General features: G+C 42.4%; 1 pseudogene; it reads left to right on the top strand.

Moving 5' to 3' along the window:
- The first annotated feature begins 1,539 nt into the window (after positions 1-1,539).
- Positions 1,540-11,825, top strand: LOC129149970 (zinc finger CCHC-type and RNA-binding motif-containing protein 1-like; annotated as a pseudogene).
- Positions 11,826-16,211: the final 4,386 nt, after the last annotated feature.

The following is a 16,211-nucleotide window of genomic DNA, read 5'->3' as shown; positions in this document are numbered from 1 at the left end:
CGTCAGCCTGCTGACTGAAGGGCCCAGGTTCGATTCTGGTCAAGGGCACATGCCCAGGTTGCAGGCTCCATCCCCAGTAGGGGGCATGCAGGAGGCAGCAGTTCAGTTATTCTCTCTCATCATTGATATTTCTTTTCTTTTTATTATTATATATAATATATTAAAATAATATTTTATTGACTTTTTACAGAGAGAAAGGGAGAGGGATAGAGAGTCAGAAACATCAATGAGAGAGAGAAACATTGATCAGCTGCCTCCTGCACACCCCCCTACTGGGGATGTGCTTGCAACCAAGGTACATGCCCTTGACCAGAATCAAACCCGGAACCCTTCAGTTCGCAGGCCAACGCTCTATCCACTGAACCAAACCGGTTAGGGCTCATCATTGATATTTCCATCTCTCCCTCTCTCTTTCCTCTCTGAAATCAATAAAAATATTTAAAGCAGGTCCGGGTGAGGCCGCGCGCCCCTGGGTCCGGGTGAGGCCACGCACCCCTGAGTCCGGGTGAAGCTGGATCCCAGGTCGGGCTGAGGCCACGCGCCCCTGGGTCTGGGTGAAGCTGGATCCCGGGTCCGGGTGAGGCCGTGTGACCCTGGATCCAGGTGAGGCTGGGTCCCGGGTCCGGGTGAGGCCATGCGCCCCCTGGGTCTGGGTGAGGCCACGTGCCCCTGAGTCCGGGTGAAGCCGTGCCCCTGGGTCCGGCCGAGACCAAACCAGAGGGAGTCGGACCTGCATTACCACCATTTGTCCATCATCCAGAGCTGAAAAGTCAGTGCCGACATGTACACATAAGGAACTGGTGGACATTGAAATTGGGTCTCTAAAGAACTGTTGGTCCAGAAAGAAACTCACTACAGACTGATTCATCTGCCTGTCAGCATAACTATTATTGCTCGTCTCACATTCAGTTCTTATAAGTATATTTCTAGTAACACATAATCTCACTCATCTAGGGGAAATGATGAACAACATAGACTGATGAACAAGAACAGAACCAGAAACAAGGAGGCATCGATCGGACTATCGGGCCTCAGAGGAAGGATAGGGGAGGGTGGGGGGAGGGGGGAGAGATCAACCAAAGGACTTGTGTGCATGCATACGAGCCTAACCAATGGTTAAGTTCAACAAGGGGTTGGGGCATCCGTGGGGAGGGGTGTGGGATGGGAATGGGGGGATGAGGACAAATATGTGACACCTTAATCAATAAAGAAATTTAAAAAATAAATAAATAAATGAATAAATAAATAAATAATTGATTTCAGAGAAGAAGGGAGAGGGAGAGATAGAAACATCAATGATGAGAGAAAGGCGCCTGCCTGGCCAGTGCCCGGATCTAGCGAGAGCCAGGAAGAGGCTGTGCAGCAGCTGCCTTCTTGTCTGGGGTACCAGAACCTTCCCAGTCCCTGGAACCTTCCTAGTCCCTGGGATGATGTGATGATGCCAAGGCCACTACGAGGGGCAAGGAGTCGTCGGGGTTGAACCCCACTGAGCCCAAGCCTCACGCTGTTCCGATAGCCGGGCCCACCCCAGCTGAAGAAATGAGTGGTGGATCGGCCCCAAGTAAAAGCACAGTGTATGTATCCAACTTGCCCTTTTCCCTGACCAACGATGACTTATACCAGATATTTTCCAAGTACAGCAAAGTTGTAAAGGTTACTATAATGAAAGATAAAGATACCAGAAAGAGTAAAGGTGTTGCATTTATTTTCTTTTTGGATAAAGACTGCACAAAATTGTACCAGGGACATAGACAACAAAGGTATTTGGTAGTAATAAAAGCAAGCATTGCTATTAACAATGGAAGAGCAGTTGAGTTCATCCGAAGACAAAAGGACTTTGATAAATCTAAGGGCTATGAATGTGGGGAAAGTGGACACTTAAGTTATGCCTGTCCTAAAAATATGCTTGGAGAATGCGAACCTCCAGAGAAAAAGAAGAAAAAATAAAATAAAATTCCTGAACCAGAAGAAGAAATTGAAGAAGTGGAAGAAAGTGAAGATGAAGGAGATGATCCTGCTCTTCACAGCCTCAGTCAGGCCATAGCTTTCCAGCAAGCCAAAACTGAAGAACAAAAACAGTGGACTCCAGCCTCCTACTTCCCCACGCCCGTAACCCCTACTTCCCCATATAATCCTTGTCCTATCTTACCTAATAAAACAGTAATATGCAAAATAAAATAAAATTTAAAGCAAACAAACAAAAAACCAGCTCTCTTAAAAAAAAAAAAAAAAAAGAATATTTCCTAGACAAGTTTCTATGAGCAACAGGTACCACTAAGATCTAAAGTAAAATTTGCATTTATGTAAACAAAGGATAGAGGAAAAAATGATATTCATGAGTAAATCCAAGTTTAAAAAGGAGAAAATTTAAATTTTCTTCCCCTAATGTTTTCTGAAAATTAGACTGCTATTTACAGACTAAACTGGAAATTTTTATTCAAGCATCTTGGCATTAACTAGCCACCATCAGTGTCATAGGAATGGCTTTTACCCGAGATGTGTGTTACAAAGTTGATCAGCATCTCTCTCTCTCCCAATTTTTTTTTGGGAGGCAACCAAAATTTTTGTGTGGCCTTGTTTCGGCAAGGCTTATTTTTAAGTGTTTGAAAAGCAGAAATGGGAACGCTGGGAATAACTTTTTAACGATACTAGTCACAGGGAACAGAAGAGCTAATTTAACATACTTAACACCAGTACTAGAGTGCAGGAGACCTCGTTAGGGTAGATAGGGGCTGGAGGAATCGGGAAAGAAGTAGGCGGTATCTTTAATACTATCAGGAAAAAAATGATTTAAAAACAAACAAACTTGTTTTTAAACAATTATTTCTTAGACAAGGTTTGTTTTAATCCAAGGTAAATTTGCATATTATGTAAATGACGCCGTCGGAAAAATGATAATCCAAGATTAAAAAGGACAAACTTAAAGTTTTCTTCCGTTTATTTTCTGAAAACGGGACTGCTATTTACAGAGTAACCTGGAAGTGTTTATTCAAGCACTGAATTTTGGTCCCAACTAACCACATTCACAGTGTAATAGGAGTTGCTTTTACCCGAGGTGTGAATTACAACGTTGTTCAGCTTCTCTCTCTCTCCCAATTTTTTTTTTGGGAGGCAACCAAAATTTTTGGCGGCCTTGCTTCGGTAAGGCTTTCGTATTTTGTTCTAAAAAAAGAAGTTGAAAGAATCCTGGTGGGTTTAGCTTAAGACACTGAGTAGTAAGAGGGCATCGGCCAGAAGAACCAAAAACTTTACACGCTTCTCCGCAAGGCGAGCGGACACCACCAACGGGTTAATGTAATGGCGACCTGCTGCGGAGCCAGAGGGCTGGCTAAGGGAGGGGGAAAGGCCGAGGGGATGGGAGTGGGGGGAGATATGGCTGATGCCTGTAATACTATCAACAATAAGAAATATTTTTTGAAAAATATTTCCTAGACAGCGTTTTATGAGCAATGGCTCTAGTGAAATCCACGGTAAAATTTGCATAGCACGTACGTGCAAAGGCTGATGGGAAAATGATATTCAAGAGGAAATCCAAGATTAAAAGACAAACTTAAATTTTGTTCCACTTGCTTTTTCTGAAAGCTTACAGAGTAACCTGGGAGTTTTTATGCAAGCACTGAATTTTGGTATCAACTAACCACATTTACACTGTAATAGGAGTTGGTTTTACTCCAGGGGTGAATTACAAGGTTAGCCGGCTTCTCTCTCTCTCCCAATTTTTTTTGGGAGGCAGCTAAAATTTTTGGCGGCCTTGCTTCGGCAAGGCTTACTTTAAAGTGTCTAAAGAAAGAAGGGAAAGCTCTTGGAGAAACGTCTTAGGGTTCTTACATACAGGAAACAAGAAAGCTAATTTAAGGTGTTTTCTGACACCAGCACTACCTCGTTAGGGCACGTAGGGGCTGGAAGAAGCGGGGGTAGAAATGGGAGGAGGTATCTGTAATACCATTAGCAATTTAAAAAAAAAATTTTTTTTTTAAATTACTTCTAGACAAGGTTTTGTGGGCAATTTGTTCTAGTAAAACACAAGGTAAATTTTGCATATTATGTAACATAAACTGATGAACAAAAACATGCAGAGACAGGGAAGCATCCGTCAGACTCAAACCTCAGAGGGAATATAGGGGGGTGGGTGGGGTCAGGGGGAGAGACCAACCAAAGGACTAGTATGCAGGCATATAGGCCTGACCAATGGACACACAACAAGGGGGTGTGGGCATGAGTGGGGGGAGGGGTTGGGAAGGTAATGGGGGGATGAGGACACATATGTAATACCATACTCAATAAAGAAATTTTAAAAAAAGGAATTTCAGATATAATAAAGGGAAACTTTTTTTAAAAAATGCTGCCTAGACAAGGTTTCTGTGAGCAACTTGTTTTAGTAAAATCCTAGGTAAAATTTGCATATTATGTAAATGAGGCTAACCGGAAATAATAATCCAAGATTAAAAGGACAAACTTAATGTTTTCTTCCGTTTATTTTCTGAAAATTGGACTGATATGTACAGAGTAAACCGGAAGTATTTATTCCAGCACTGAATTTTGGTATCAACTAACCACATTTACAGTGAAATAGGAGTTGCTTTTACCCGAGAGGTGAATTACAACATTGCTCAGCTTCTCTCTCTCTCCCAATTTTTTTTGGGAGGCAGCTAAAATTTTTGGTGGCCTTGTTTTGGCAAGGCTTGCTTTCAAGTGTCTAAAGAAAGAAAGTGGAAGTTCTTGTTAATTTTCTTAGTCACGGGGAACAGAAGAGCTAGTTTAAGATGTTTTCTGACACCAGCACTAGAGTGCAGTACTCCTGGTTAGGGTAGGTAGGGGCTGGAAGAAGCGGGGTAGGAATGGGAGGTGTCTGTAATACCATCAGCAATTAAGAAAAAAAAAGTTACTTCTAGACAAGGTTCTGTGGGCAGTTTGTTCTAGAAAAATCCAAGGTAAATTTTGCATATTATGTAACATAAACTGATGAACAAAAACAGATCCAGAGACAGAGAAGCATCCATCCATCAGACTGTCAAATCTCAGAGGGGGGAGAGGCGGGGGTCAGGGTTAGAGACCAACCAAAGGACTTGTGTGCAGGCATATAGGCCTGACCAATGGACACAGACACTTGGGGGTGAGGGCATGAGTGGGGGGAGGGGTTGGGAAGGTAACGGGGGGATGAGGATGCATATGTAATACATTATCAATAAAGACATTAAACAAAAAAAGAATTTCAGATATAAAGGTAGACATTTAAAAAAGAAAATACTGCCTAGACAAGGTTTCTGTGAGCAGCTTGTTCTAGTAAAATCCAAGGTAAATTTGTATATTATGTAAATGAGGCTGACCAGAAAATTATAATTCAAGATTTGAAAGGACAAACGTAAAGTTTTCTTCCGTTTCTTTTCTGAAAACGGGACTGCTATTTACAGAGTAACCTGGAAGTGTTTATTCAAGCACTGAATTTTCGTACCAAAACCACACTCACAGCGAAAGAGGAGTTGCTTTTACCCGAGAGGTGAATTACAACGTTGCTCAGCTTCTCTCTCTCTCCCAATTTTTTTTGGGAGGCAGCTAAAATTTTTGGTGGCCTTGCTCTGGCAAGGCTTGCTTTAAAGTGTCTAAAAGCAGAAGTGGAGGTTCTTGTTAATGTCCTTAGTCACTGGGAGCAGAAGAGCTAGTTTAAGGTGTTTTCTGACACCAGCAGCAGAGTGCAGTGCTCCTGGTTAGGGTAGGTAGGGGCGGGACGAAGCGGGGTAGAAATGGGAGGTGTCTGTAATACCATTAGCGATTAAAAAAAAAAAAATTCTAGACAAGGTTTTGTGGGCAATTTGTTCTAGAAAAATCCAAGGTGAATTTTGCATATTATGTAACATAAACTGATGAACAAAAACAGATCCAGAGACAGAGAAGCATCCATCCATTAGACTGTCAAACCTCAGGGGTGGGAGGGGTCAGGGGGAGAGATATAGGCCTGACCAATGGACACGGACACCAGGGGGGAGGGCATGAGTGGGGGGAGGGGTTGGGAAGGTAATGGGGGGATGAGGACGCATATGTAATACCTTATCAATACATTAAACAAAAAATGAATTTTAGATATAAAGGTAGACATTTAAAAAAAATACTAAAAAAAAGAAAATGCTGCCTAGACAAGGTTTCTGTGAGCAGCTTGTTCTAGTAAAATACAAGGTAAATTTGTATATTATGTAAATGATGTTGACCAGAAAATTATAATTCAAGATTTAAAAGGACAAACTTAAAGTTTTCTTCCGTTTATTTTCTGAAAACGGGACTGATATTTACCTAGTAACCTGGAAGTGTTTATTTAAGCACTGAATTTTCGTACCAACTAACCACATTCACAGTGAAATAGGAGTTGCTTTTACCCGAGAGGTGAATTACAACATTGCTCAGCTTCTCTCTCTCTCCCAATTTTTTTTGGGAGGCAGCTAAAATTTTTGGTGGCCTTGCTCTGGCAAGGCTTGCTTTAAAGTGTCTAAAAGCAGAAGTGGAAGTTCTTGTGAATGTCCTTAGTCACTGGGAGCAGAAGAGCTAGTTTAAGGTGTTTTCTGACACCAGCAGCAGAGTGCAGTGCTCCTGGTTAGGGTAGGTAGGGGCGGGAGGAAGCGGGGTAGGAATGGGAGGTGTCTGTAATAACCATCAGCGATTAAGAAAAAAAAAAAATTACTTCTAGACAAGGTTCTGTGGGCAGTTTGTTCTAGAAAAATCCAAGGTAAATTTTGCATATTATGTAACATAAACTGATGAACAAAAGCAGATCCAGAGAAGCATCAGGTTCATCAGACTGTCAAACCTGAGGGAAGGTAGGAGGGGTGGGGGGGTCAGGAGGAGAGACCAACCAAAGGACTTGTGTGCAGGCATATAGGCCTGACCAATGGACACGGACACCAGGGGGGAGGGCATGAGTGGGGGGAGGGGTTGGGAAGGTAACGGGGGGATGAGGACGCATATGTAATACCTTATCAATAAAGACATTAAACAAAAAGAATTTCAGATATAACGGTAGACAGTTAAAAAAAAATACTAAAAAAATACTGCCTAGACAAGGTTTTATGAGAGCAGCTTGTTCTAGTAAAATCCAAGGTAAATTTGTGTATTATGTAAATGAGGCTGACCAGACAATTATAATTCAAGATTAAAAAGGCCAAACTTCAAGTTTTCTTCCATTCATTTTCTGAAAACGGGACTGATATTTACCTACTAACCTGGAAGTGTTTATTCAAGCACTGAATTTTGGTATCAACTAACCACACTCACAGTGAAACAGGAGTTGCTTTTACCCGAGGGGTGAATTACAACTATAGTCAGCTTCTCTCTCTCTCCCAATTTTTTTTGGGAGGCAGCTAAAATTTTTGGTGGCCTTGTTTTGGCAAGGCTTGCTTTCAAGTGTCTAAAGAAAGTGAAAGTTCTTGATAATATTCTTAGTCACTGGGAACAGAAGAGCTAGTTTAAGGTGTTCTCTGACACCAGCACTAGAGTGCAGTACTCGTGGTTAGGGTAGGTAGGGGCTGGAGGAAGTGGGGTAGAAATGGGAGGTGCCTGTAATACCATCAGCGATTTTGAAACATATTACATCCAGCCCTAACCGGTTTGGCTCAGTGGATAGAGCGTCAGCCTGCAGACTCAAGGGTCCCAGGTTCCATTCTGGTCAAGGGCATGTACCTTGGTTGTGGGGAGGGTGCAGGAGGCAGCTGATCCATGTTTCTCTCTCATCGATGTTTCTAACTCCCTATCCCTCTCCCTTCCTCTCTGTAAAAAATCAATAAAATATATATTTTAAAAAAACATATTACTTCTAGACAAGGTTTTTATGGGCAGTTCTAGTAAAATCCAAGGTGAATTTTGCATATTATGTAACATAAACTGATGAACAAAAGCAGATCCAGAGACAGAGAAGCATCCATCCATCAGACTTTCAAACCGGAAGGAAGGTAGGAGGGGTGGCGGGGTCAGGGGGAGAGACCAACCAAAGGACTTGTGTGCAGGCATATAGGCCTGACCAATGGACACGGACACCAGGGGGGAGGGCATGAGTGGGGGGAGGGGTTGGGAAGGTAACGGGGGGATGAGGAGGCATATGTAATACCTTATCAATAAAGACATTAAACAAAAAGAATTTCAGATATAAAGGTAGACAGTTAAAAAAGAAAATTACTGCCTAGACAAGGTTTCTGTGAGCAGCTTGTTCTAGTAAAATCCAAGGTAAATTTGCATATTATGTAAATGATGCTGACCAGAAAATTATAATTCAAGATTAAAAAGGACAAACGTAAAGTTTTCTTCCGTTTGTTTTGTGAAAACTGGACTGCTGTTTACTTAGTAACCTGGAAGTTTTCATTCAAGCGCGAAATTTTGGTATCAACTAACCACATTCAAAGTGAAACAGGAGTTGATTTCACCCGAGGGGTGAATTACAGTGGTGGAAGGCTTCTCTCTCTCTCCCAATTTTTTTTGGGAGGCAGCTAAAATTTTTGGTGGCCTTGCTTCGGCAAGGCTTGTTTCCAAGTGTCTAAAGAAAAGGAATGTAAAGGCTTGGAGAGCCGATTATTGTTCACTAGAAGCAGAAGTGCTAGTTTAAGGTATTTTCTGGCACCAGCGCTAGAGTGCAGAACACCTCGTTAGGGTAGGTAGGGGCTGGAAAAAAAGAGGTAGGAATGGGAGGTGTCTATAATACCATCAAAAATTCAAAAAAAAAAAAAAACAACTTGAAAGAGATTACTTCCTAGACAAGGTTTTTGTGGGCAGTTTGTTCTAGTAAAATCCCAGGCAAAATTTGCATATTATGTAAATGAGGCTGACCAGAAAATGATAATCCAAGATTAAAAAGAACAAACTTAAAGTATTCTTCCATTTATTTTCTGAAATTGGACTGCTATTTACAGAATAACCTGGGAGCTTTTATTCAAGCACTGAATTTTGGTACCAACTAACCACCCTCACAGTGTAATAGGAGTTGCTTTTACCCGAGAGGTGAATTACAACGTTGACCGGCTTCTCTCTCTCTCCCAAATTTTTTTTTGGGAGGCAGCTAAAATTTTTGGCGGCCTTGCTTCGGCAAGGCTTACCTTCAAGTGTCTAAGAAAAGAATGGAAGTTCTTGGGAAACTATTTTAATGTTTTTAGTTTCAGGAAACAGAGGTGCTAACTTAAGGTATTTTTTAATATCGGCACTAGAGTGCAGAAGACCAGGGTAGGGTAGGTAGGGTAAGTAGGGGCTGGAGGAAGCGGGGTAGAAATGGGAGATGTCTGTAATACCATCAGCAATTTTAAAAATTTTCTTTAAAAAAGAAATTACTGCCTAGACAAGAATTTTATGGGCGGCTTTGTTCTAGTAAAGTCTAAAGTAAATTTGCGTATTATGTAAATGACGCTGACCGGAAAATGATCATCCCAAATTAAAAAGGACAAACTTAAAGTTTTCTTCCATTTATTTTCTGAAAATTGGACTGCTATTCACAGAGTAACCTGGAAGTGTTTACTCAAGCACTGAATTTTGGTACCAACTAACCACATTCACAGTGAAACAGGCGTTGGTTTTACCCGAGGGGTGAATTGCAATGTTGCTCAGCTTCTCTCTCTCTCCCAATTTTTTTTTTGGGAGGCAACCAAAATTTTTGGTCGGCCTTGCTCCGGCAAGGCTTTCGTATTTTGTTCTAAAAAAAGAAGTGAAAGAATCCCGGTGGGTTTAGATTAAGGGAGGGAATCGGGGACGTTTACCAAAGAGTTGATACACGTCTCCCCAAGGCGAGTGGACCCCACCACCGGGGTAAAGTAATGGAGACCTTCTGCGGAGGCACAGGGCTGGCTGAGGGAGGGGGAAAGGCCGGGGGTGATAGGGGAAATGTCAGATACCTATAATACTATCAACAATAAGAAATATTCTTTGAAAAAGACTTCCTAGACAACATTCGATGAGCAATGTGCTCTAGTAAAATCCAAGGTAAAATTTGCATATCACGTAAATGCAAAGGCTGATGGGAAAAAGATATTCAAGAGGAAGTCCAAGATTAAAAGACAAACTTAAAATTTTCTTCCACCTGCATTTCCTGAAAATTAGACAGCTATTTGCAGAGTAACCTGGAAATTTTTATTCAAACACTAGATCTTGGCAATGTCACTGCAATAGGAGTTGCTTTTACTCGAGGTGTGCGACACGAAGGCTTTTGACCATCTCTCTCTGAATATCTCTCTCTCTCCCAATTTTTTTTTTGGGAGGCAACCAAAATTTTTGGTGGTCTTGTTTCGGCAAGACCTGCTTACTTGGTTTAAAAAAAAGAAATAAGAGGGTTGTGGGAACTAGTTCACCTTAAAGGAAGTGGAAGTGTAAGGTTTTCGCTGTGTATCCAAGGACACTCCCTAAGAAAGGACAGAGTTTCCACACCTACAGGCAAACAAAGCAAATGGACACCAGGAAAAGGAGTGAGGGCCCTGGGGAGGACTGTGGAGGAGCGGGGAGGGGTACTGAGGCGGTGTCCTGGGTGGGAGGGTAAGAGGCGTGCAGAGGGGAGGGGAAGGGGATTCGGGTTGCCGGGGAATGGGAGAGGTCTATAATACTATCAACAATAAACAGTGTTTCAAAAGAGTATTTCCGCCCTAGCTGGTTTGACTCAGTGAATAGAGCATATGCCTGCGGGTCTGGGAGGCAGCAGATCAATGATTCTCATCACTGATGTTTCATTTCAATCTCTCTCTCTTCCTCTCTGAAGTCAATAAAAATATATTTTATTTTTTTAAAAAATATTATTTCCTAGACAAGGTTTTATGGTCAACTTCTAGTAACACCAAAGTAAAATTTGCAAAAAAAAAAAAAAAAAAAGTAAAAATTTGCATATTATGTAAATGAGGCTGAGGAAATCCCAGTTTAAAAAGGAAAATCTTAAATTTTCTTCCACTTTACAGTTTCTAAAGTTAGACAGCTATTTACAGAGTGACCTGGACGTTTTATTTAGACGCTGAATCTTGTCATGAAATAGCCACCGTCAGTGTAACAGGGATTGCTTTTATCCGAGACGTGCGTTGCCGAACGCTAGGGCATGTTTCTCTCTCTCCCAATTTTTTTTTTGGGAGGCAACCAAAATTTTTGGCGGCCTTGTTTCGACAAGGCATCTCTGTGCTGTTTAAAGAAAGAACAAAAGCATCTCTGCTTTCCTTGTATAAAGCAGAGGTGGAAACTGAGCCTGGGAGCGGAAGTCAGCGGAGATACAATATCTCAGGCTGAGGCTGTAGTGTTAGCGCGATGGTGGCTGATGACGAGGTTGACTTAGAACAGCGTCCACTAGCCCTAGCGGGTTCGCTCAGTTGATAGTGTCAGCCCGTGGACTGAGGGGTCCCCCTTCGATTCGGGTTGAGAGCTTGATCCCCAATTGGGGGCGTGCAGGAGGCAACCAATCAACGATTCTCTCATCATTGATGTTTCTCTCCCCCCCCTCCCTTCATACTGTTAATAAGTAATCACTAAATTCTTGTACTAAAACAGAGTTGGGTTAATTTGTACCTCGTTTCTCTCCTACCCACTTGCATCAAGTAAACACCGGTGCACCCACCACGCAGCTTAAGACAAAGGAAATTGTCACGATTTAAAACGCCCGGGCGCCCTTTCCCAGTCACACACCCCGAAGGGAGGAAACACCGTCCTGAATTGTGTATTAACTTTACTAGGTGTCTTGTTTTTTCAATTTTCAGTTTAACAGCGAAGTAACATGTCAAACTCAGATTCATAAATACATAAAACATAAAAACTCGAGTCTGATCAAGACGGCGTTTAGATCCCAGGCAGCCGAGTCTCCGCTTCTCCCCATAACGCCGAGGCACGGCACCACGTGAATACGAAGATACTTCCGGAATCGGAAGAAAGGAGACTCGCCTTATTTACATACCCACAGTGCACCGCACCAAATCCAAGTTTCAAAAGGAGAAACTTAAAATTTTTTCCCGCTTACATCTTCTGAAAATTAGACTGCTATTAACAGAGTAACCGAGCAACTTTTATGCAAGCACTGATCTTGTCACTGATTAGCCTCCGTCAGTGTAATGGGAGTTGCTTTTCCTCAAGGTGTATGTCACAAAGATAGTCCCCTTTTTTCTCTCTCCCAGTTTTTTGGGGGGAGCCAACCAAGGTTTTGTTTGCCTTTTTTCGACAAGGTTGGTGTGTAGTGTGTAACAGGAAAAAAAAAAAGACTGAGTTTAATTATTTTTCACTTTAAACTTCTTACTCTTTTATAACCCCTGTCGGTGTTGCTGTTGCAGAGAATTCCACGCTTGAGGGTCTTTTTCAGCTCAGTTTTTTCATGGTCTCGCTATTAAGTTATAATAAGGTGGGATTTTACACTTTCAGAAAGCCCGTTCGTTCGGTTCGGCAAAAGAAAAGGAGTTGGACAGATCAGAGAAGTTAATGAAAGGGAGCAGAAACTTGGTTCACCTGTAGCAGTCTGAGAACAGAACTCTGAGCCAACCCAACACTGAAAAGTATGGTGAAGTAACACGTGTGAAACCTTGAAAGAACCACACCTCGGCACCTGTTGCTCAGAAAGGACTTTCCTGGCCGCCCTGTGTGAAACCCCTTCCACCCTCTCCGGCGCCGCGTCTTCTTCACGCCTCTGCGGCGGGGCAGCTCCGCGCTGCAGCTCAGGCTGCAGGCCGCCTCCCCCTCCTCCCGCCTGGCAGCACCTGCTCCGGGCCCGGAGGTGTGAGAAGGGGCGGCAGGAAGAAGGGAGGAGCACCTGGGCTTCTTTCCTCCCGCTGCACCGTTGGCCGCCTGTCCCCCCAGCAGGAGCCGTGTACGGTCCGTGGTTGTCCTGTGTCTTCGCCGGGTCCTCTGCACCAAGAATGCCACAGCCTGGAGGGCCTGCGCAGCCGGTGGTGGTTTCTCCCAGTTCTGAAGCATCGGCAGATCAAGGCGCGGGCCCATTGGGGGTCTGCTGAGAGCCTGCTCTTTGGTTCACTTCTGCCTCTTCTCTATTTTGAATGTTTGCTTGGCCTCTCAACTTTGTTCTAATATTCTCTCTCTCTCTCTTCTCTCTCTCTCTCTCTCTCTTTTATTTTACACTAGAGGCCTGGTGCACGAAATTCGTGCACGGGTAGGTTCCCTCAGCCTGGATGGCGATCAGGGCCGGCCAGGGCCTTCCTTCCTTCTGCGCTGCCCCCTGGTGGTTAGCGCACGTCATATCAAACTCCTGGTCTCTTGGTCAAACTGCCGATGGGACAATTTGCATTTTATATAGAGAGATTGTATTTGGAGATAGTTTCCTTTCACAGTGAATTCGGTTTGTCTCTGGAAAGCCGTCCAAAATGATCTTAGATGTCAGGGTAAACTACCATTAGTTTTGCAACCATTTGGCATGTTTGCCTGGTTATGACGGCAGAGGTAAACGGGAATAAGCATCTTACCTCAGTTGAAACTTTCAGTCTCTGTATTGTTCTGTTTGTTCCTTTTTCGTTCTGCTAGTCCCTCCATTTATTTTTCAGTTCTCATATAATAAAAGGTGTGTGTTCACTTTTTTCTCACATTGAAATTTATACTTAAAATAATCAGCAATCATAGGGTAGGGATAATGTAGCTGGCATTTTAAATTTTATTTAATTTAAATTACAAGACTCATCATATATCTGCCTGCAATATTTTCACTCAAAAATATTTAAAATCATACAATTATTTTAACAACCAATTTAGGGTTAATCTTTAAATAAAGACACTATTCACATTTTCACTTTTTCTGTTCTCTATTTCTAATAAACTAAAATTGTGCAGATTACATTCAGGTGTTCTAATGTTTTATAGAAGAATAGCATCCATGTGGCTATTTATTTTGAGCCACTGATCACACTAAGGCAATTTACAGATGATATATTCTAATTTTCTGCAACTAGTTTAATAAATAACAACAATAATGGAGTTAATAGTGCTATATATATACTCACTGGATACCTAAACTGCTTATAAACACATACCAGAAAGTAACTAATTAATGCCATTTGTTGATAATGATTTTAATTGCATGTAATAATAAACCAAAGTGAATTGCAATATTCATTGTTAACCTTCATTTCATATTGTGTATGTTTACTCTGGAACTTGCCTTAAAGTGGGTTTCTTCTACAACATGAAGGCATTCCACTCTCACACCTTAAAGATATGATGCTAGCCCGGCCGGCATGGCTCAGTGGTTGAGCATCGACCTAGTATGAACCAGGTCAGGAGGTCACGGATCGATTCCCAATCAGGGCACATGCCCGGGGTTGCAGCCTGGATCCCCAGTGGCGGGTGTGCAGGAGGCAGCCGATCAGTGATTCTCTCCATCATTGATGTTTCTGTCTCTCTCTCTGTTCCTCTCTGAAATCAATGTTTTAAAAAACACCTTAAAAAAAAAAAAAAAAAAGATATGATGCTAGCCCTAACCAGTTTAGCTCAGTGGATAGAGCATCGGCCTTTAGACTGAAAGGTCCCAGGTTCAATTCCGGTCAAGGGCATGTACCTTGGTTGAGGGCACATCCCCAGTAGGGGGTGTGCAGGAGGCAGCTGATCCATGTTTCTCTCTCATCGATGTTTCTAACTCTCTATTCCTCTCCCTTCTTCTCTGTAAAAAAATCAATAAATATATATTTTTTAAAATATATGATGCTAAATCTGTGTCTTATTTTTTATGCCTATTATTTTGTTTTGTTTGAAAAACACTGCAGGTCACTGTTTGAGAAGCCGGTTGATGCTGGGAGCATCCCTACACAAAGGTTCCACACATCAAGCTCCAGCAGTCCCGGCTCTGCCTCTCCTCTCCCCCCCCATTCCCGCCGGTGAGCGCCACCTGTGGTCCTCCTGCTTCACAGCAGCAGGCGAGGATTTCCCTGGGATGCCCATTTCAGTGACTAGTCCCAAGACAGGCTACTAGATAGGGCTGTGAACATCCCGGCTGTAAATTTGAAAAAATTAATTCTAATATTTCCTTTGAGATTCATTTGTATCACGGTGACAGCAAACATTAATGTAATTCTCTTTTAAGAAGAAAAGAAAAGCCCTAACCAGTTTGGCTCAGTGGATAGAGTGTCAGCCTGTGGACTGAAAGGTCCCAGGTTCGATTCCGGTCAAGGGCATGTACCTTGGTTGCAGGCACATCCCCAGTAGGGGGTGTGCAGGAGGCAGCTGATCGATGTTTCTCTCTCATCAATGTTTCTAGCTCTCTGTCCCTCTCCCTTCCTCTCTGTAAAACATCAATAAAATATATATTTAAGAAAAAAAAGAAGAAAAGAAGGCACAGGCTTATTTTTGGAAAAGTAGTAAAAGTATTTTAAATACAAATTTTACAGATTTTTCAGGGTTTTTAGGCGATTGTTTTAAAATATAGAAACAGTTGTAAATCTTGCAGATAAGGCAACATGAAACAGTTGGTCATTCACTGTTTGTGGGATTTTTTTTTTCTCATACTGAAGTCATTTCCAAAAAATTAGTTTTGAACTATATGTGATTTAGCAAAAACATTACTACAGACAAAGAAGAAGGAAGTAGGGAGGGAGGGAGGCAGGGAGGGAGGGAGGGAGGGGAGAAAGAAGAAGAAATAAAACAAAGCATTGAACACATTTTACACAAACAAATAGTTTATTTAAGATAATTGAATGAATTTACTATCTACAGAAGTAGATCCAGAGTTGAGCAGAACTAAATGATGGTGAAACTTCCAGGACAAATAATAGCTAGAAGCTATTACAATGCCTAGTTTTACAGGGAAGAGATTGCTTTTATCAGACCTTGCGGTAGGCATTTAAGCCATGGAAGTGTGGCCACGGGAATGCCACTGTGGTCATAGAAAATGTAGCCATTGCCCTAGCCGGCTTGGCTCAGTGGATAGAGTGTCAGCCTGCGGACCGAAGGGACCCAGGTTCGATTCCAGCCGAGGGCACATGCCTGGGTTGCGGGCTTGATCCCCAGTGGGGGGCTGTGCAGGAGGCAGCCCATCAATGATTCTCTCTCATCATTGATGTTTCTATCGCTCTCTCCTTCTCCCTTCCTCTCTGAAATCAATAAAGAAATATATTTTAAAAAAAGAAAATGTATCCATTGACTCTCCATGGAATATATACCAAGCGCTCTCTCTCCCCCTACCCTTTGGCCAAACTATGACAATGGGCAAGGGATCTAATGGTTAGCCTCCTAGTGCAAAGACAAATCAAAAGGTTAAATAATAGTTCTGCACATTACACTGAGTAGATTCATCACAGCAG

This window comes from Eptesicus fuscus, chromosome 8 (genome assembly GCF_027574615.1).
Source record: "Eptesicus fuscus isolate TK198812 chromosome 8, DD_ASM_mEF_20220401, whole genome shotgun sequence".
In the NCBI taxonomy this organism is placed as follows: domain Eukaryota; kingdom Metazoa; phylum Chordata; class Mammalia; order Chiroptera; family Vespertilionidae; genus Eptesicus; species Eptesicus fuscus.
Note: the sequence above shows the minus strand (reverse complement) of the source record. Positions and strands in the feature narration are given on the sequence as shown.